This window comes from Camelus ferus, chromosome 17, assembly GCF_009834535.1.
Source record: "Camelus ferus isolate YT-003-E chromosome 17, BCGSAC_Cfer_1.0, whole genome shotgun sequence".
Lineage (NCBI taxonomy): Eukaryota > Metazoa > Chordata > Mammalia > Artiodactyla > Camelidae > Camelus > Camelus ferus.
Genome location: NC_045712.1, coordinates 30,934,430 through 30,954,522, shown reverse-complemented (window position 1 = coordinate 30,954,522; position 20,093 = coordinate 30,934,430). Strand labels below are relative to the sequence as shown.

The 20,093-nt window shown below is 59.8% G+C and overlaps 1 long non-coding RNA gene across 1 annotated transcript in view; it reads left to right on the top strand.

The window, feature by feature from the left end:
- The first annotated feature begins 6,068 nt into the window (after nt 1-6,068).
- The window catches only part of LOC116657206, a 42,865-nt gene continuing 28,840 nt past the window's right edge, over nt 6,069-20,093 (top strand). The window contains exon 1 of the long non-coding RNA XR_004312232.1: nt 6,069-6,219. This is a non-coding gene — a long non-coding RNA (uncharacterized LOC116657206). The remainder of the gene's footprint in view (nt 6,220-20,093) is intronic.

The following is a 20,093-nucleotide window of genomic DNA, read 5'->3' as shown; positions in this document are numbered from 1 at the left end:
TCTAAGGGGAGGTGTCAGTTGCGAGAGCAGCTGGCGCGTGTCTTTGGGCTTCCCCTTGCCTGCGAGATGAGGGGAGAATGGTTCCCCACACGAGCTTTCCTTCCCCGACAGGGCAGGGAGGGGCAACTGGAGCTCTGACTGGCCCCTTTGGGGTGTCTGCTCTGATTAGGTATGTGTCACCTGGGTGACTAGTTGGAGGAAGCGGCAGCTCTCAAGGGGCGGCTGCAGGGTCTGCGGGCAGGTGGAGTGGAGTCGGGGCCTGGGGTCGGGTGGGTTGTGCTGCCCCAGGTGCTGGAGGACAGGTGGGCCATGGCAGAACCTGGGATGTGCTCAGAACACACACAGAATGCTCCCCCGACGCCACCCCACGGGGAAGGGCGCTGGAGCAAAGGGCTTGGCCGCGCTATGCACCTGGAACAGCACTCCGCCTCCGTGCTTGGCCTGAGCACTCTGAGGGCGGGGCCTGTGCCGGGCAGCTGTGTTCTGTGGCCTCCATCCCTCTTCTGGAAGCAGCGCCTCAGTCTGCCCCCTGTGAGCCCTGCCCCTGACTCAGGTTGAGCAGATGGCCCAGGCCTGGCCCGGGAGAGTGCAGTGCCTCCTGGCCACTGTGATTGGCTCAGGGGTGATCGCCAACCCGGACAGAGCCAGTTGGAGCAGAGTATCCAACGTGAGGTTTTGCCTTGCTTTCTGGGAGTCACTGGGGGTTGCTAAGCCTGTAGAATGTTGACCAGGGGATCAGTGTTTGAAGCTGGCGGGGCTCCCCAGGAAGTAGGCTCTGAGATTTCAGTGAGGGGCATTCATGGACAGGGGCCCTGAGGACCAGAGGGTGGAAGGCAGGAGAAGGCAGCAGTGTGGACAGAGGGCAGAGCCACAGCCTCAGCCGCCCCAGGGGCATCCCCGGGGCTAGAGTGGCCCTTCAGGGTTGTCCCGCGTTGGCTGACATGGCCAGGCCCTTTCATCCCACCCCCATCAGCCGCTGAGTCTGGGCCACCAAGGGAAGGCGACCTCAGGCTGGGCAGCTCTTGGCACCGGACAGGAGGGATTGAGATCTGTCTGCTGACAGCCCTCCTAGGGCATGGAGGTGGGAGAAGCCCCTCGGGGCAGGGCCAGGGCCAGGCGTCCGACCAGACTGTCCCTTGCGTCTCCCAGCGGGCTCAGCACACTCCGTTTGCACTGAACGTGCACCTGCTGGAGAGTGTCAGTCGGGCAGGGACTTTGGGAGCCAGGCAAGGACGAGGCTGGGACACACAGAAGAGAACAGAGTTACTGGAAATGCTGGCTGTGGCTCGGCTCTCAGGGTGGTTTCCAGCAGCCGGGCTCAAGGTGAGGGTGGGAGGGGAGGGAAGAAACAGGAGCCTTTCCTTCTGTGTGCCTGCATTACTGCAAACGCCCAGCTGGCCCCCCAGGGAAGTTTTGCTCATTCGATTCTACAGAGCAGGAGTCTGGGGCCCCAGGCAGGGTGCTTGTCCAGGGCGGCTCGGGGACAGGGATGGAGGAACGGGGGTGGGGCATGTGTTTGGTATGAAGGTGTAACAGGGAAAAGAGAAACAAGTCTGCAAGAGTGACTTGAGTCCCAGAACAAAGACCCAGAATTACAGACTGTCCAACTGGAAGGACCCTGGAGTCAGAGACGCACTGCCCATCCCACAGGTGGGTACCTGGGCTCCCAGACGGGCCCCAAGTCCTCAAGTCAGTGCCAGGACCAGGGACTGAACCCCAGTCTCTTGCTTCTCCCAGAGCCACCGGCTCCCTCCCTGGGTGGGTGGGGCTGGGGGGCGGCGCAGAGTCCCCTCTGACTGAGCGCCGAGCTGCCTTCCCTTTGTTCAAGCGCGTCGTCCTTTGTAATTAGAAAATAAATTACTTTTTCTCCAAGAAACATGCCTGGTTCTAGCCACGTGGATAAGACGGTGAGCGGCCTGACAGGTGGAGAGCCGGTGCCCTATCAGCCCGGCCAGGCGGCTGAGGTCCCCAGACGAGGAGGAGCCGGAGAGGGGGCGGGAGGCAGCTTGGCTCATGCAGACCCCCCGTGTCTGCAGCACCAGCCCCACAGCCAAGAAAACAGAATCCAGAGAGAGGGCCCCTCGGATTCTCGCCCCGCAAAGGGGGTTGGGGTTTCAGAGTGGCCCTCCTTGTCCCCTCTACCTTCTGCGCTCGAGTCAACAGCATCCACCCAGATGTGTACCCGGCGGGAGCCTGCCAGGCGAGGTCCCCCAGGGCCTCCCCTGCCCTCTGTCTTCCTGCAGACATGGCCACCCCATGGCCTCCGTCCTGGAGGTCTCTGCTCTTGGGGTCCCTCACCGACCCGTCCCCACCTAGCACTCTGCTCACCTTCCTGCTGTTTCCCCCAGAGCACGCATCACCTGCTGGCACACCTAGCAAACTTCCACTTCCTGTGTTGTCCATCACCCACCCTCGGGATATGGACTCAGCTCTGGGCTCCCAGGCCGCCAGAAGGTGGGCCGCTTTGGAGAGGGACCTAGCTTGCCTGGGATTCACTTTGCTGTGTCACGCCCACCTGCTTCAGGGTGTGTTGAAAGCCCCCATCACCGTGGGGTATGAAGCAGTGCACAGAGGGACCCAGGGCTCCTTCGAGACAGTGGGGTCTGGGGAGAGCGTCCCCTCCCGGCTGGCTGCAGAGGTCTGAGCTGTGTGGTCCAGGGAGAGGGCCGCAGACAGCGGGCGCCCTTATCTGCTGGCCCACGATCCCCCAGGTGTGACCTTCCCTTGACTGTCGGGCACCAGCTGGTGGAGACACCTGGATGTCACAACCACCACCCACCCCTCGGAGGGGCCAGGCCAGGCTGAGTGCGGGGAGCACCCACCCCAGCCTGTCCCAGTCCAACCAGGCCTCTGTCAAGAGTCCAGAGGGTCCAGACCAGGACACGGTTGGGGCCACACAGTCAGTGCTTTGTCTTTCAAGTTGCCCGTGAGATCCTTCCCAGGATGATTAGGGGTTCAGACCCTAAGGCCGTGACCCTGACGTGACCCCAAGCCCAGAGTATTAGAAAGGGTCTCAGACAGCCCCACCGTCTGTTCTTGGAGTTGCATGAGGCTGTAATTTCAGTGCAGAGCTGCCAGCTTCTCTGAATAAGGAGTGATACCCGACAAGAGGCTTCTGATGTCGCTTGCCCCCAAGAGTGACCACCGTCCTGCTGTCCAGCAGCCCAGCGGCTCTCCTCTGGCTTTTGAACCTTCCGTGTCCTTAGTCACCCAGGCTGTGCCTTTCCGTCAGAACCGACGGAGAGAGTCTGGATCCACACCGCCGAGTGGCTGGAGGGCGTTTGTTCTCGTGGCCGCACGATGCTCCGCTGTGCGGTCTGCCCGAGGCAGTCTGTCCACCCCACTGCCCACTGCCCGGCTCAGGGCTGTCCTGGAGAGCTCTGCCCACCGCATCCCCGTCCAGGCTTCTAGTGAGCGTGTCCAGGCGTTTCTGCCGCGCGTGGACTTGGGTGTGGACCTGCTGGGTCGTGGGATGGAGGACAGTAGACGGTCAGCTTCCAGTGTGGGTGCACCGACCTGCGCTCCCACCCCTGGCGGGGTCTGCCCTGCAGTGTGGCCCTTGGATGTATGTGTGGTCACTCGGTGCACCTTGTTTACTTTCACTCACGCTTCATCTACATACTGACGGCATGGTAGACAGTTAACAAGTGTTTGTCAAAGAAGAGGAGGAGGAAGTGGGAGGGAGGGAAGAAGGAAGGAGGGGAAGAGGGAGGGGAGGGCAGTAGGGGCTGTCTCTCAGATCAGTTTGATGCTGCCTCTGTAAACCCTTTGGCAGCTGAGGCGTCCAGGAGGCCAGCGGGCTCCGTGGACCCAGCAGGAACGCCGTCGCCCCAGGATGACTCCTCAGCAAAGATCAGAGCGACCTGGGTGCTTTGATCGGGGTCCGTCTCTGCTGAGATGGAAAAGTCCCTGGAGGTTTGGCAGCAGGCAGACACCCCATGCCAGCACAACCTCATGGGGCAGGGGAGAGATCTCAACAATGCAGAAGAACGTCCTCAAACAGGCAGGAGAGGAGAGCAGAGAGGACCAACGTGCCAGGGAGGCTGGGAGCCGCCCGGGGGCAGGGGCCAGGCAGAGCCTCCCTGTCTGAGGCCAAGGAGCTCTGAGAGGGATTTCAGAGCAGAAGGATGGGACAGGGCTGCCCCTGCAAGTGGACAGAAAGTAAGACGGGGTTGGCGGAGCAGGGAGGGCGCTGAGCTGGCTGACTCCCGTGCGTGTGTGTGCAGGCCCAACAGCAGATGCGAGGATGGCGGTGTGGATCTCACCAGGCAAAGCCCACGGGCACATGGGCAGAGGCTCGCTGTGTAAGGTGTCAGCGGATACCCAGTGCTCACCTGCCCTCCTCCAGTCCCTCCCCACGGCAGCGCCACCAGTGAAATCCTCCAACCTGGTTCAGAGACAGAAAACGAGAAGTCACCCGAGAGCACAGGGTGGAAGCTGGTTTGAACCCCAGCCGTCCCACTGCAGAGTTCATGCTCTTGGACCATCGCAAAAAAAGGTTCAGTCGATCACGGCTTTCCTTTCTCCTTACATTTTCATATGCCAAATAGCAACAAACGCCTTGTTTGAACCTATGGTTACCAGAGGTAGGGGGTGGGAAGGGATAAATTGGGAATTCAAAATGTGCTCCTCTAGGGGAGTGATGGACATGTTTGATACCTTGATTGTGGCAGTGGTTTCATAGGAGTAGACATCTATCAAAATTCATCAAATTGTACATCTGAAATGTGAGTAGTTTTAAAAATTACCTTGTTTGTTTTTTAATGTTGGCTCTTTATCTACTTATTCCTTTATTTTTAGAGGATTGAATGCAGGACCTTGTGCATGCTAAGCATGTGTTCTACCACTAAGCTACACCTTCCCCCAAAACACCTTGTTTTGGTGTTAGAAATAAAAGGAGAAATTTGATTATGGTAGGACATTTTAATTCACTAATACTCCTTTATGAAATACTACGTGGAAAAAATCACAGAGGATACGACCTATGTAACTAATACATAAATGCCTGTCTTTACACCCAACAAGCAGAGAACGTGCCACTGGGGTGAGGGCCCTTGAGGGTCCATGAAACAACTTTGAAAGCTGATCCTACAGTCTGGTCATAGTCAAAATGCTAAAAAAAAAAAATCTGAACAGACCTTTTGGAGACAACGGTCTTGACCACAATATAATAAAACTAGAAATAAATACTTTCTAAAAATAGAAAGGAAACTGAAGATTTCAAACTAGTCTAAATAACACCTAGGTCAAGGAGGAAGTGAAGCACACCGCAGGCGCAGGCGCCTCAGGAAACTGGAAACTGCCCCACACACCAAGGCCTCGGGGCAGGCCCAGCCGCCCCGAGGCGCTCCCAGAACTTTAAATGCCTTTCTTGCCACAAACCCACTGGCACACAAAGAGAGCTTGAACACGTGAGGCTTTCAACCTCAGATTTTTAAGAAAAGAACAAACCCAAAGGAAACAGGAGAAAGGAAATAATAGAGATAAAAGCAAATAAATAAATTAGAGAACATAAAAGCTGTGAAAATGATAAATAGGTACCAGACCCGGTTCTTCGAAAAGAAACTAATAAAAAAGGAAAACCTCCTGCAAATCTAATCAAGGAAAATTCCGGGCCTGTGAAGTCTTCCCACCTCGAATCCAGTGCTCTTAAATTTTTTAAAGGCAGGCAGATTATTAAGACGGGAAAAACACAATCTCCGCAGGGCAGCGGGGAGGGGAGGCTTCCACAGACACACCCAGCAGATGGCCCTCCGCGGTGGCGCCTGCAGAACGGGTTGGGAGGTGCCGTGGCCTCACGCCGGGAGCACCCCGATTCTTAGGAGATGTACCTGAAGGCGTCTGGGGGTGGGCTGTCTTCCAGAGGCCCTGAAGGGGTCGGTGGGTCCCCGAGGTGAATGGTGGTCTCAGACAAGCCGAGTGACCTTGAAGCCCCCAGCCCTGGCCCCTCTGTGCCCCCTGGAATGGACCCCACCCCACCCCATTTCTCTGCTCTAAATTTCCTTAATTTTCTTTTCTGATGAATTTCTTTCTGGAATTGTTTTCTTCTTTCTAAGCAGGGAGGCAGAGGTCTCAAGGGTCTGAGTGGACCGCTGTCAGCTCTGACCACCCACACGCTGCTCGGTCACTGAGGCCTGGACATGAGGGGCCCCACTGCCCACTCAGCCTTTCTCGGAAGGTGCACGGAGTGACTAGTCATCACTTAGATATGGAGAGGAGGTGAGTTCACAGCGCAGCTGCCACGACGGTCATCCACAGTCACCCAGCGGAGAGTTTATTTTCATGGCCCAGTCCGTTGTGCAGTGTCTTGGCATGTTCCCCTCTGGGTTACTCCAGTGTGGGGCTCTGCGCTTCCTGGGCAACTGTTTCCTCTCCCAGGTCAGGGAGGTTTCCAGCTCTCACCTCTTCAAGTACTTCCTCCGGCCCTTCCTCTCTCCCCGTCGGGACCCCTGTGAGGTGCTCGTGCACCTGCTGAGTCCCACCTCTTAGCCTGTCCTCTTTGCTTTCCGCTCTTCCTTCTTCCGTCCGCCCAGCGGCAGTGACTTCCACGGCCCTGTCTTCCGGCTGCCCTGCTCCTCTGTGTCGTTTAGTCTGCTGTTGACTCCTTGCAGTGCATTTCTCATTTCAGTCGGTGTACTCATGTCTGGTGGGTGTTTATATATTCTCTTTGTTAGAAACTGACTTCCCGCTCCGGGCATCCGTTCCCCTCCCGGGTCCTCTGTACGACCGTGACCCAGAACTCTCCCCCGGGTGCGCTCCCTGTCTCCCTTGGCTTCGTTCTCCTTCTGGGACGTTACCTTCTTCCTTCGTCTGGAACACGTCCCTCTGCCGCCTCGTTTTATCTCAGTTGCTGGTTGCGTTTCACGTACGTGGTGGGCTAGTTGTGTGTCGACCTTGAGGGGCGACCTCTGTGGGAGGCGTGTCCCCGCCGCGCACTCCCCTCGCGTCACCCCAGCTCTGCGCTCTAGGCCCCCCAGGAGGGCTGCGTGGGTCCCTCTGGTGGGATGGGGGCTGCGAGCGCTCGGGGAGGCGTGGCTGGCCCCCAGCCGGGTTGGGGGCCAGGCCCTGCCTCGTGCGGACAGTGCGGGCTGTGTTTAGCGGGGCCTGGTCACCAGGGGCGGTCGCGGAGTCCTAGGGGCCGGGCTGGCTCGCCGGCGGGTGGAGTCGGGGTCCCGAGGACTCCGGGGCTGCCCCCCACCACTGGCAGGGGAAGCCAGGCCCGGGGTTAGGGCCGGACCGCTGGCAGGCGGAGCCGGTCCCTGGAGGCTGACTGCAGGGCCCAGGGGTGCAGAGCTCGGTTCAGGTCGTGGGGGGCGGGGGTGGTTCCTGACAGTGGGCGGTGGGGTCCCTGGTGTCCCGCCGGTCGTGCAGGCCGCTAGCGGGCAGGGCCGGGGCCAGCGGGTCCCAGCGGGTCCCAGGCAGGGTCCGCCGGCGGGGCGGGTTGTGTTGTCTGGCGTCTGGCGCCTGCCGCCTGGTGGGTGAGGCTGGTCTGGCGGCGCGTGCGGGCTTCCCGGCGGGAGGGGCGGGGCCTGCGCGCCGGGGGGGCGGGGCGGGCCGCGTCGTGGGGGGCGGGCTCGGGGGCTCCCCAGGCGGCCTGTCTGCGGTCGTCCCCGCCCAGGTAGCGCGGCCTGCAGGCTGAGGGGCAGGTGTCGGCGCCCACGAGCCGGAGGGAGGGTCCCGGCTGGCGCCCCGCCCCGCACAGCGTCCACGCGGAGAAGCCGCGCCCGAGGGTGACAGCCGCCAGCGTCCAGGCCCCCAGTGAGACGCCCCCAGTCCAGCAGCAGGTAGGCCCCCCCTCCCGGCTCCTGCCCGGGCCCGGCGCGCGTGGGGTCTGGTGAGGCCCTCGGAGAGTGGGGTCTCTGCTTCCCCCGGGCGTGGGGGCCCCGAGGTCCAGCCCCGCTGGCCTTCGAAGCCGCGCGCTCTGGGGCCGGTCTTGGGCGCCGGGCCCCGGGTGGGCCGCCCGGCGTGGGGCTGGGAGCCCGCACCCCTGCGGGGAGCCCGCGCAGCGCGGGGCTTGTGCCGGGGCCGTGGGGCCGGGCGGTCTCGCGAGGCCGCCCCCGTGCTGGTTCCCTCTTGTCTCTGGTTTTGGGAGGCCCCTTCTGGTGGGTGCCGGTCCTTCCCCTCGGAGGTGGGTCGAAGGTGGTCGCGGTTCGGCGGCGCTGGTGGGTGGGGGCGGGGGCGCAGGGCCCTGCTCCGCCATCTTGGCGGCTCTCAGTGTAGACGCAGAATTCCGCCTCTGCCGTACATGCTCGCGCAGATCATTGAACTGACAGCCTCGTTGACGTTTTTGTGTAACTGAGGACATTTTATGAGGGGATGCGACACTGGTATTGTGTGACTGACAACTTCTAAGGGACGAGAACCCAAATCAAACTTGTTTAAGCGAAACGACAGGACGGGAGCGCCTCAGTCAGGGCTGCGGACCTGGGGGCCCGGGGACGCGGGGACCTGGGGGACCTGGGGCTGCAGCGAGGCCCGGGAGCTCTGCCTTCCCAGCACACAGGCAGCCCGGCCTGGGACACCCCGCAGAGGCCTGGAGCGTGGCCGGGCCCAGGGGCCGGCGGGCGTCACCTGCCCCCGCGGCGGGCCGTGTGGCTGGTGAGCACAGACGCCCCGGGACGTGTGTTTGTGAATCTGGAGTCACGAAGGCTCTGGTTGCCTGAGCCTGTTCTCAAGGACACATCCCAGCAGTTCAGGTGTCGTGTGTCTGTCGCTTACCGTCAAGTTCCGCAAAGACAAAATGCGTGAAGAGAGGAGGACAAATGGAGAAACTGGCCGAACTGTCCTGCTGTTCGAATCCAGGGGCGGGTTATCCAGATTTCTCTCCATCCGTCTTTCCTTCTTTCTTGGCTTTAAATGCTTTCATAAGAAAAACGGCAGACGAGTTGCAGCTAAATTTGTTTTTAAATAATAAGGGAATGAGTCAGATTTTGCCCATAAATGTGGGATTTATCTGCGTGAACCTGAGGGCCTGTCCCCCGGGCACGGGAGCCCCCTTCACTGCCCCAGTTGGTCCTGAGGGTCTCTGGAGACAGGGGAGACCCCGGCAGAGGAGGCCGCGTGTCTGGGCCCTGGGGACCCCAGGAGCCGTGAGCTCTTTGCACACGGCTGGTCTCTGGCTGGTGCCTCTCCCCAGACAGGCCCCAGGCCCTGACCCTCCCGCCTCAGCAGTCTGCCAGCAGGAGACCGTCTGCCCCAGGGGTTTGCCTCCAGCCCAGAAGCCAGAAGGAAAAGTCCTCTTCATAAGTGAGCCGGGCCCCTCCTCCTAAGAACAAAACCTGGGTGTGGAGGGGAGCCCGATGGGGCAGCCGGAGCAGTGGAAGAACGTGGAAGGTGAGGGGTTTTGAGCTGATACAGAAACACTCAGATTTCATCGTGGTCCTTTGAGAAGGAGGGCTGGTCCCTGGAAAGGAAGTGCAGACTTTGGGGTCGCAGGATGTCATGTACCTCCCAGTGGCACCAAGCCTTTGCTGGGTGATCTTGGACCGTTATTAACTCCCTTTCGCCTCAGTGTGCTCACCTGTGGAATGGGGATGAGAGCCCTCACAGCCGGGTTGCTGTGATGATTAAACAGCTCCCTCGGGTCCCCAGGGGAGGAGTGAGTCACAGACCCCAGCTCTGCCGCAGAACTGTTAGAATCCATTGGCAGATGGTGCCATCCGGACCCCAGCCCCTATCCCAGGATACAGGAGTCGGGGTGCAGCCCCACAGCCCCCACACTCTGTTCCCTACAGCCTCACTGTGGGAGCGCATGCGTGTATCCATTGTCTCCTGGGAAGACACCTCCAGGAGACCAGCAGGGAGAGCCCAACGCAGTGGCACATGGGGCTGCTGTGTCCCAGGGTTCTGATCCCAGGTTGGAATCTACAACGGACCTCACAGAGAACCAGACCTGGACTGATACCCTTTCTGACACATTCGCAGCTCCGGGAGCCCCAGGAGGTGCAGACAAGTTCACGCTGAGGGTCCCTGTGGTGGGAAAGTCCGTGCACACACACACGTGGGGGAACTGAAGACAAGAGTAAACAGAACTTGAAGAAATGATAACTGCTCACTCCTGTCAAGGGTTTCACCTGCGGAGGTAGCCCCTTCCGGCCCGTCCCCTCATCCGGGTCCCACCCCACCCTGCCAGGGCTCCCCACTCCCTGGCCCCAGGGCCCCCTCGTCGCTGGAGACCACAGACGCCCTTTCACCCAGGTGCTCTTAACCGCTTCAGAAAGCCCCCCACCCCCAGGCCTGGGGCACATGTCACCCTAGTCCTGCAGGGGTTCCTCCCTGCTGCTGTGGAGGTGTCTCCCTGAGCAGCCCTGGGCAGAGTGTGGGCCCCAGCCGCAGGGCAGAGGCTCGAGGAAGGGTGGGCTGGCCCAGGGGTCAGCAAATTATGGCCCACAGGCCAAAGGCCAGCTGCCACCTAGTTTTGTGCAGCCCTCCAGCTAAGAATGTGTTTTACCTTTCCAAGTGGTTGGAAACAATTTTTTCAAAAAAAAGGAGTAATATTTTGTGGCAGGGGCAGATTTTGTGAAATCCAAACCCCAGTGTCTTTAACTAAGCTTCATTGGCTCACTGCCCCGTGGCACGTTTAGTGCTTTCACTGCGTGGCAGAGCCATGGTTGTGACGGCGGCTCTACCCCAGAGGGGGTCTCGGGCAGCCGCACCCCTGCTGACCCCGGAAGCCTGGGTGAAAGTCAGAGTTTGCTGGCGGAGGCGGACGAGTCCTGGGTGGTTTGTTAAGCGGTGGTGTGGGGCCGGAGCCAGCCGTGGATGGAGACGCTCTCTAACAAGAGTGAATAAGGAAAGAACTAATTGTGCTTTCTGTTAGTTCCCATTTTGTCACGAGCTCCCCGCTTTATGGGTGATGATCGGGGAGACGAGGGTGGTGTGCCTCTACGTAGGGCCCCGGGCCTTTGCACGGGCCTCTCTCGAGCGCTCCTCCCTGGAGGCCCTCAAGGGCATCTTTCACTTCCTTGGGGTCTTTGCTCAGGAGGCCCTCCCTGACCGTCAGATTGTGAACTGAAGCCCAGTCCCATCAGCACATCCCTACCCCTGTCCCCGCTCCTTTTTCCCTCCCAGGATTTTCACCTTCTAACAGACGCTGTCATTCTCTTATTTAATTCATTTCTTTCTGTCTTCCCCCACTGGGATGCAGCCCTCTGAGGAATAAGATGTTTGTTTTGTTCGCTGCCAAGCTGTGACCCTCATCCCGTCTCTCCTCTCCCTGGGGCCTCAGTCCTTCCTGGCACCTCCGGGCTCCAGCCTCCGAGGTCTGTCTTCCCTCCCCTGGAACCTCTCAGACTGCCTCCCCTGCTCATTCTGGTCTGCCAGGGTGGCCCCTCCCTGGACTTCAACAAGCCAGACCCACCTGCCCCAGGGCCTTTGCACCTCTGCTGCCTCTGCCCTGCTGTGCTCTTTTTACCAAGATGGGCACAGAACTGCTTGACCGCCTTCTCTGAGGCTCCTTCGAGTGCCTGGTTTTAAATTGTGCTCAGTAAATATTCACTGAATAAACAGGAGGAAGGGAAGGAGAGAGGTGGGGAAGTGGGGCCCAGGAGCAGGGCTCTGGAGAAAACAAAGACCCAGGAGGTGGGATTTAGGAGAGGCACCTGGGGCGGCCCTGAGCTCTGCCCCCTGCACACAGGGCTGGCTTTGTGCTCTAGTCTGAATTCTTCCCTTGCCAACAACAGATTCACACTCAAATGGATGAGAGTGTCAGCCACGATGGGTTGTCTCAAATACCAAAAAGCCCAGCTGAAGCACACACTGGGCTGGACCCAGGGCTCTCCGCCGTCCTCCTCAGAAAGCCTACTGTGTGCTCAGAGTCCTGGTCATTTCTGGTGCAAATTCCAGGACCCGTATTCTGATGCCCAGTGTCATGTGCTTTCTAGTGAATGGGGTCCATCTGCCATTTGCTGTCCTGTGAGATGTCTCGTGTTTCACTTACTATCGTATCTTTAGAAGCATCTGCTACTCAGTTACTTTTTGATTACTCGTCTCTGCGTAAGGCAGTGTCTCGGGGACGAGCTGCTTCCTGCAGGTCCGTGCAGGAGAGCCAGGGTCACGCCCCGGGCTGGCTGCGGTGTTGACCTGTCCCCGCCTGGCAGGGCAGTCTCCTGGAGGCCTGGTCACAGGGCAGAGTCTCTTTGTCAGCTGGTCATGTGGCCCGGGGCTTGTTGCAAACGTGTTCCCCCTTGTCTGGGGTTGCTTATGAGGTCAGCCCACTGTTTGTCAGACCCATGTGGAGCACAGAGAAGATAATGCATATTTTTCATCGAAAAGGATGCTGGTCTTTCGGTTAAGGGTGGTGGTCCTCACTGAGGCGTGTGCATCTTGTCAGCTGTTTCTGGTGCCTGCGGCTTCGGGCACCGTGTCTGTGTTTTCTCGTGCGTCCCTGCTCGCGTTTCACTGCTCTTTTATGCTGCGCCTGTTGTTTTGATTTGACGTTTCAGCTGAACCCTAGTTCTGGTCAAGGTTAGGTCTGATTTTCTTGCTGTATCTGAGAGGTTTCAGCGAGAGGGGCTGTTTTCAAAAGTCTTTTTTGTATCTTTAAATTTTATAACGATTGTACTTTCAATCCAGGTCATCCAGTCTATGCACCGAGTTTGGTAAAGGTGACAAGACAAATTCACAGCTCGGTCTTTGGGAAACACAGATTTCAGGGGGATGTGTGCCGTTTTCATCACCGCATAGCAGGTCACTATTTTCACACTCCGGCAATCTGGCTCCGTAGTTGGAAGGCTCAAAAACCAGCTTTGGCTGATTTACTCGGAACCAGAGCTTGTTGAAAGGATACTGGGCACCGCACAGAATCTTAAAAAGACCCACAGGGTGGCCTTCAGGGCTGCATCTCTGGACTCCCCTCCCAGAACCCTGCTGCAGAACCGGCCATGCCTCCAGCCCTCCCCAGTCCTCTCGGTCTGGCCCCACCTGGGGGTTGTGTGCAAGAGTCAAAAAAGTGGGTCTGATGGCCAGTCTAAAAGCAGGGCTTCTGTTGGGTCCCTCTGACTCTTCCCAGTGCAGTTGAGGGAAGCTTTCTTTAAAAGGATTTATAAACAGGAAACAAACTACTGAAGGAGTCACTTGTTCACTGGCTGAGACGACTTTAATCCTGGCCTGTAATTCACTTGGCATCTGAACAAATCCGTGACTTTGTCTTTGCTTAGGAATAGTTTTGTTCCCTAAAAAAATGCTTTCTCGTGGGTCAGTCTTGGTGCTGTGAGAATAAGATAAAACAGCCTTGTTACGGCAAAGGGGATGGTGTCTAGCCCCTGGGGATGCGGTTACATCGTGATTAACTGTCTCAAGGCGGGCGTGTGCCTCGGCGAGTCCTACCTTCTGCGTGTTCACTCCCAGGTCAGAAGTTCTCTGTGATGGCAGCCTCTCCCCGCCAGCGGTTACTCCCACGATCCAGGTGTTAGATCCACGAAACTCAGGGTCCCTTTAGCCCCTCCTAGTGTCGGGGTGGCACGTGCTCGTTCTGCGGGCACTGGCTTACTTCTGAACTGTGGATGTCCACAGGCCCCCAGCCGGGGGGGAGTCACCTGCCATCAGCCCTGGTGCCCTGTATTCGCTTTGTCCCGCTCAGTCCACACCTGTCCCCACCGCTGACTCTCCTGTGAGAACGAGGACTGCGCGGCTCCTGACCACCACTTTCTGGCCAGTGTGACTGTGTGAACTTTCTGCCCGTTGGAAAATACTGCAGTCCTGCCAACACCCCGGGCTGGCGGGGGGGCACTCTTCCATAAAACAGAGTATGTCCGGAGGATTGTCAGAGGAGTGTGCTGCAGCTCTGGTGGCGGGACTTGGGGCAGCTGAGAACATGCTTGCCTCAGGCCAGAGGAGGCTTTGGGTGGACCCGCAGAGGTGACCTGGAGAGAGCCGCCGTGTTCTCTCCCCCGCGGGCGTCTGCTGATTGTAGCTGCGCTGGCCCCCGGGAGCAGAGACCTGGCGGGGGCTCAGGTGGTGGGGACGGGTGGTCATCGGGGCTGGTGCGCAAGGAGGCTGCCCCGGGCAGTGTCCCAGGAGAAGGGCCACCGCGTCAGCCCGGCACACACATGGGGCTCCTGCGTCCACGCCTGACACCTCGCTGTGGTCCTCCCCATCGGGTGGGGACGCACGGTGCTCACGGACTTGGGTGCTTCTCCCTGGTTTCCTGGATAGATTCCAGTCAGATGTTTAAAAAAAAAAAAGAAAATTAAAGTGAAAAAGAACCCTAAGATGACGCTGTTCTGGTAAAAAGCAAGCACACGTGTCCATGCATGGAGAGCACGGTTAGGAGGGCGTACACCGAGACGCCGGCCACGGCGCGCCGGGCGCCGGGGCGCAGGCGGGCTTGGTCTCTTCTTTTTGTTCTTCCCAGTTTTCTAAATTCGCCATAGTTTTGTGGAACATGCGCTACTTTTAGAATAAGGGAAAAAACAAAGTTTAAAAAGCATCAACATCTGAAAATACAGGCTGAACAACCAGTAAATTAAGGGAGCATTTAGTCACTTGATGAAGAACCGTTTTAGGTTTCCAAGGGGCTCACAGTTCTGTGAGTGAAGGAGACACTTGATAAATATTTGCTGAGACAATTAATAAATGAATTCACCCTGGGGCTTCCCGAAGTGGCAGGCTCCCCAGTGTATTTTAAATGAAATCAATTTACAAAAAAGAAAAAATGTCATTTGTACCTTCCCCCTCCCCAGCACGGCCACTGGGAAGGTAGGAGATGGGACAAGACAGAATATCCTGGTTCCGCTCCGCCCCTGGGCACAGGGGTGGCCTCTCCCCGCCCAGCCCCGCCCCAGCTCCTTGTCAGGAAAGGGGGGCGGCAGCCACCTGCCAGCGGGGACCTTAATGTTTGCCACAACCCCCAGGAAGCTGGGGGAGACAGACTGAGGGCTGAGGGTTTGTGTGGCGTGAACGGATCGGGGCCAGAGAGACGGGGAGTTCAGGTCCCGTCCTCATTGTGAACTGTGAACACAGGCCCAAACAGAAAGGTGCGTCTCAGTGAACTGTCACAGCAGTGGGCAGACGCTCCCACTGCGGGCGCCCGGCAGCCCCTCCGTGCGCACCCCCCCTGCCTCTTCCCTCCTCCCCAGAACGCCCCTTTCCTGACTTTCCAGGGCAGTCGCCCCTCTTCTCTGTGTAGTCTTATTGCTGTACTGAGCTTGCCTCCCCAAAACACGATTGCTTCGTTTCGCTGGTTCTTAAAAACTACGGTGGAATCACAGTTTGTCCCCTTTTGTGTTTGGCAGTTTTCGCTCAGCGTCGTTTGTGCAGCCGGGGCTCGTTTACTGCCGCGAGCTGCTTCGCTGGACAAATACACCGGCTCGCACCTCAGTCTTCCTGCTGACGGGCACGTGGGCTGTTTCCAGTCTGGGGCTCTGCTCGCGGGGCTGGACCCGCGGACCCAGCCCTGCCTCCACACTCCCTACTTCTCTCGGGCATGAGGCTCATCCTGGCCTCCTTCCTGCCTGGAGTTGTTGTGTTTCTTTGTTTGTTTGCTGCACTTTTATCGTAAAATATACGCAGCATAACACTGACCATCTTAACCATTTTTAAGTGCACGGTCACTGTGCGGCTGTCACCACCATCCTTCCTCACCGTCCTCTCCAGGACTTGCTCATCTTCCCAGACTGAAACTGTCCCCGTTAAACACAGCTCCCACCCCCTGCCCCAGCCCCTGGCCCCACCTTCTCTGTGGAGCCGATGCTTGTACGGGCCTCCTGTACGTGGGATCTCGCAGTATTTGTCTTTTTGTGACGGGCTTATGTCGCGGCATGATGTCCTCAGGGCCCACCCATGTTGTCAGAGTGGCCTTCGTTTTCGAGGCTGGATCATCTTCCATCGTCTGTTGGACCGTCCACCTGTGTGTAGGCCTCGGGGTCCTGTGAGCACCTTTCTAGGTAGGCTGAGAGGGCCTGGGTGGGGCCTGAGGCTCCCTGGCGCCCAGACGTTTCCTGGCTAACCTCCCGCAAAGATGCGCATCTAACTCGGGAGACGTTCAGAGCTGGGCTGGGGCTGAGGAGGGGCAGGTGCCCGTGCCAGGGAGACAGGAAGGGAGGGGAGGGGCTGGGGATTTCAGGCTGTGGGAGACTGGCCGTCAGCCGTCCATGTGGCAGGTACCCTCAGGCTTGGGAGGCGACAGCCACAGGTCCCAGAGAGAGGCAGGCCCCTGGGTTCTGGCCCCAGGTTTGCTCAGACAAGCTGGGGCACCTGGGGCCCCTTCCAGAAGGAGTCCCCCGACTCCTTCCAGCCACTGAGTGGTATCTAGAGCTCAGACTCGGCCCTGGCGCTCCTCCCACGGTGCTCTGCCCTCACGAGAGGCGGGAATCGGGGCTGGACGGGGAGGACGCTCGGAGGTGGGCAGGCCCCGGACAGGCGGGCACCGACTGGGAGCAGGAACCAGGAAGGCCGGGAAGGGACGGCCTGGGCCCTGGTCCTGGCCCTGCACCAGCGGCTGAGGGACTTGAGGCCAGAGCAGCGAGGTCACACGTCTCAGGCCACCAGCACAGTGCCCTGAGGCCCTGTGGCAGAGAGAGGACCTGGGCATTGGGACACCTCCAGACCCTCACCGGGTGGGGTGTGTGGCATTGATAAAGCAACTTTCTTACCCTAATCTCGTTAGATCCCTGAAATGTACCATTTCACAGCTGGGAAAACCGAGGCTCAGGGGAGGGCCGCAGGTAGCCAAGGGCCCGTGGCTGAGTCCGGCGAGGGCAGGCCCGGCTGCCGGACTCCTTCCTCCTCCTGGCACTGCCCCTCTCTGGAGGGTCACACCACGCCTCCCCTGCCCCCCAGCTCCTGCAGATGCAGCTCCTGGGCACTTATGACAGGAAGGGAGGCTGCCCCGTGGGGGGCTCTGCTCCAGAAACGCCCAGCGCGCTGTCCTGGCCCAGCCGGAGGGACAAGTCCTCCCTCGCGTCCAGCCCACATCCCCAGCCCCCATGGTCACCCGCTCAGGCCCAGGGAGGCTGGCCTACGACCTCCATGGTCTCCCACGCCCCTCTTCACCCTTGTCCTGTGGTTGTGACCCCGGAGGCAGGGCTGCACCTTGTGCCCACAGGCCAGCCAGCAGGGAGGGGCTGCTGGAGGGCCGAGTTGAGGCGGGCTCTGAGGCTGAGCCCGGCTCGACAGGAGAGGGCGTCAGGTCGATGAGCGATGTCTGTGGGTCCTCAGTGTTGTCCGCTGCGGGTCCCTGGTGTGGCTCTGCCTCCAGGATGTGCAGGTCTGAAACCCTCCCTGTGACCTCACCCGCCGTCCCTAGTCCTCTGCTTCCCAGGTCCCACTGGCCACCCAGCGGAGAGGGAGGCACAGGGATGGCAGGAAGCTGGGGACCCTGAAGTCGCAGGTCTCTGTGCTCAGTTCCTTCATCTGCAAACAGCAGCTCGTCTCCGCAGGACTTGGGGCGTAGGGCTGCACTGGGCAGGTGAGAGCTGAGCTGAGCGCAGGGTCCACGTCCAACCCCGGCCCCCACCATGACTGCCCTGCCATGGGGAAGCAGGGAAGGCAGGAGAGCTCCCCACGCTGGAGTGGGGGGGGCATGGGAGCAGGAAGGTGTCTCCAAGGGCTGCCAGGATGGGATGTGGATCCCATGCGCCCCCTCCGCATGCTCCCTGCGGCTGCGATGCCTCGTTGCCTTGGAGACCAGACACAGGCTTCCTGGGAAGGAGACGGGAGGCGACTGCTGGGTGGGGGAGGCAGCCGCGTCTGGTGCTGTCCACAGGGGGCACACCGCCTGCCCACGGCCCTCCATGGCCTGGACAGGGAAGCTGAGGTCCGAGAGCGGCTGTGACCTGCTCAGGGTCAGGACGAGAATCAAGGCCGTCTGTCTTCCAGGCTGCTCAGCAAGCAAAGGGCTCGAGTCTGGCCTGCCAGGTGCAGGTGCCTCGGTGGACGGGGTGGGGCCGCTGGGGCCTAGGAGTGCCCCCGTGACGTAGGCCACAGGGCCCAGGCTGCAGGGCTCTTTCTGTGCTGGTTTGGCCTCTTCCAGGACAGCAGATGCTACCACGTAAAGGTATTTTATCGTGTTTAGGTGCTGTTCTAAGTGCTTCACTTGTCTTAGCTCATTAACATTCAGAACGACTCTTTGAGGTAGGCACTTTTATGATCCCCATTTCATAGGTACGGAAACAGAGGCACAGAGAGGCTGAGAGACTTCCCCAAGCTCACACAGCCTGTGAGTGATGGAGCCAAGACGTGAACCCCGTAGGGTATTCTCCACTTGCACCTCTGGGTCCACCTCCCACCCGTCTCCGTCTTGGTCACTCTTGGGCCTCCGTGCCCAGGCTGCCTTGTGTTGGGTGTGGCCAGTGGAAAGCAGTGGTGGGGAGGGGTGTGTGGTGGGGCCTTTGTGCCCGGCCCCGTCCTGCTGTCTACGGCTGCACCCCGTCCTCCCACGGCTGCAGCTCCAACTCCAGGTGGGTTCTCTAGGGGACGTGCCCAGTCTTCCAGGGTTCTCCTTCCTCTCCCTTCCTTGAAATCCCTGCAAGACAGAGGCAAGCTCTGTGCACTTGCAGGCAAGGGAGAGAGTGTACTTGGGGTGGAGGTTGACAGTCAGGAAGAGATCTGAGAGCTGAAAAGGAGGCAGCTGTGCATAGACAGGGGGCTGGAGGTAAAAGCAGCCAGGTGGAAGGTGCAAAGGTCCTGGGGCAGGCCCGTTCTTGGCACAACTGAGAAAAAGCACAGCAGCCAGCATGGTGAGCAGAGTGAGGCGGGGTGCTGGGGCGGGGCCAGGGGGTCCAGACCGAGTACTACCCTGTCAGCTGCTGAAAATCCTTTGGGGCTTATGTGTGAAACAGGGAGATGTGGGGGGCCTTGGGCAGAGGTTATCTGATGTGCTTGCTGGAGGCTCCGTCTGGCTGTGGCCTGTGGACACCTGTGGAGGTGGGCGGAGCAGGGACGGGCTATGCAGACATCCAGGCGGGTTGACAGTTACTGGGACCAGGTGGAGTGAGAATTTCAGCTGAATTCTGGACAGATTTTGAAAACTGAGCCAACAAGATTTGTGGCCCCAGAGATGGGAAGGAGGGAGCTGGGGGAGCTGATTGGGGGTAGAAGGTCAGGAGTTCACCACGCCACTTGAGGTTCCGCCTGGGTGTGCTGGTGGAGGTGGTGCGGAGGCACGTGAGTGAGTCCTGGGGTCCGGAGAGTCCAGGCTGCGGGAGGCGGGCATCAGAGCAGAGACGCTGCTTACGGAGCAGGTAACAGCAGTAGTTGTGCAGACGTGGCGAGGAGGCCCCAGGCCGGGCTGGCCCGTGGTCACGCACTGCAGGAGGGGCCAGCAGGCGGGTCCGGAGATGGGGCAGGAGAGGCCAGCCTGTGGGTCCGGCTGGCCTGTAGCCTGTGTCCTGTGCCTGGGCAGTTGCACCGGTGCCGCAGCTGCCTGTGTCCCTCTCTCGGGCATCCCGGGCCATGCTCCTGGCCCAACGGCCGGATGGTTGTTCCTCTACTCTGTGCTGAGGGCCCACAGCCCAGAGCTGCTCGTATGAGCATGTAGGTCAGAGTAAAGGCCAGGCTGCTTGGAAGCGGAAGTCACTGCTGGTGCAAAGTCACACAGGAGGTACAAGAACTCCACAAACACTCAGCTGGACAGGAGGACAAACCCGGACCGGCAGTGCCGTGTGGGAGGCTTCAGGTGGAGCTCCCCTGCCGCCTGTCCGGACCCTCTTCCACGCAGATTCTCCGGTGCCCACAGGTGCTGTGCTTCCAAACCTGCCCGCGGCCAGTCGGCAGCACTTCCCTCCCTGGGCACTGGCCGGGTGCTGCACGCGCCGGGCCCCTCATTCCGCAGGGCCTGCCTTCCGCCTGGGCTCCTCCCTGCCAGGCAAAGCCGTTCTCTGGGAGCCTTTCCCCTCCTTGGTGCTGCATGGCTCTCACTGCCTTCACTTTTCTGGCTACTGCTGCGATTGTCCTGCTGCGGCTTTGCAGCTGCCGGGCGCTTCAGGGGGAGGGAGGGAGGGCGCGAGTCTCTCCTCCCCGGCCTCAAGGCCCCCGGGCTCGCTGTGAGCTGGCACTGCCTCCTGGATGACTGCTGCTCCCTCCACACCGGCCTTCTGGTTTGTCCGGCTGGCCTCGTCCCTCTGGCATCCCCACACGAGAAGCAAGGCTCGTCC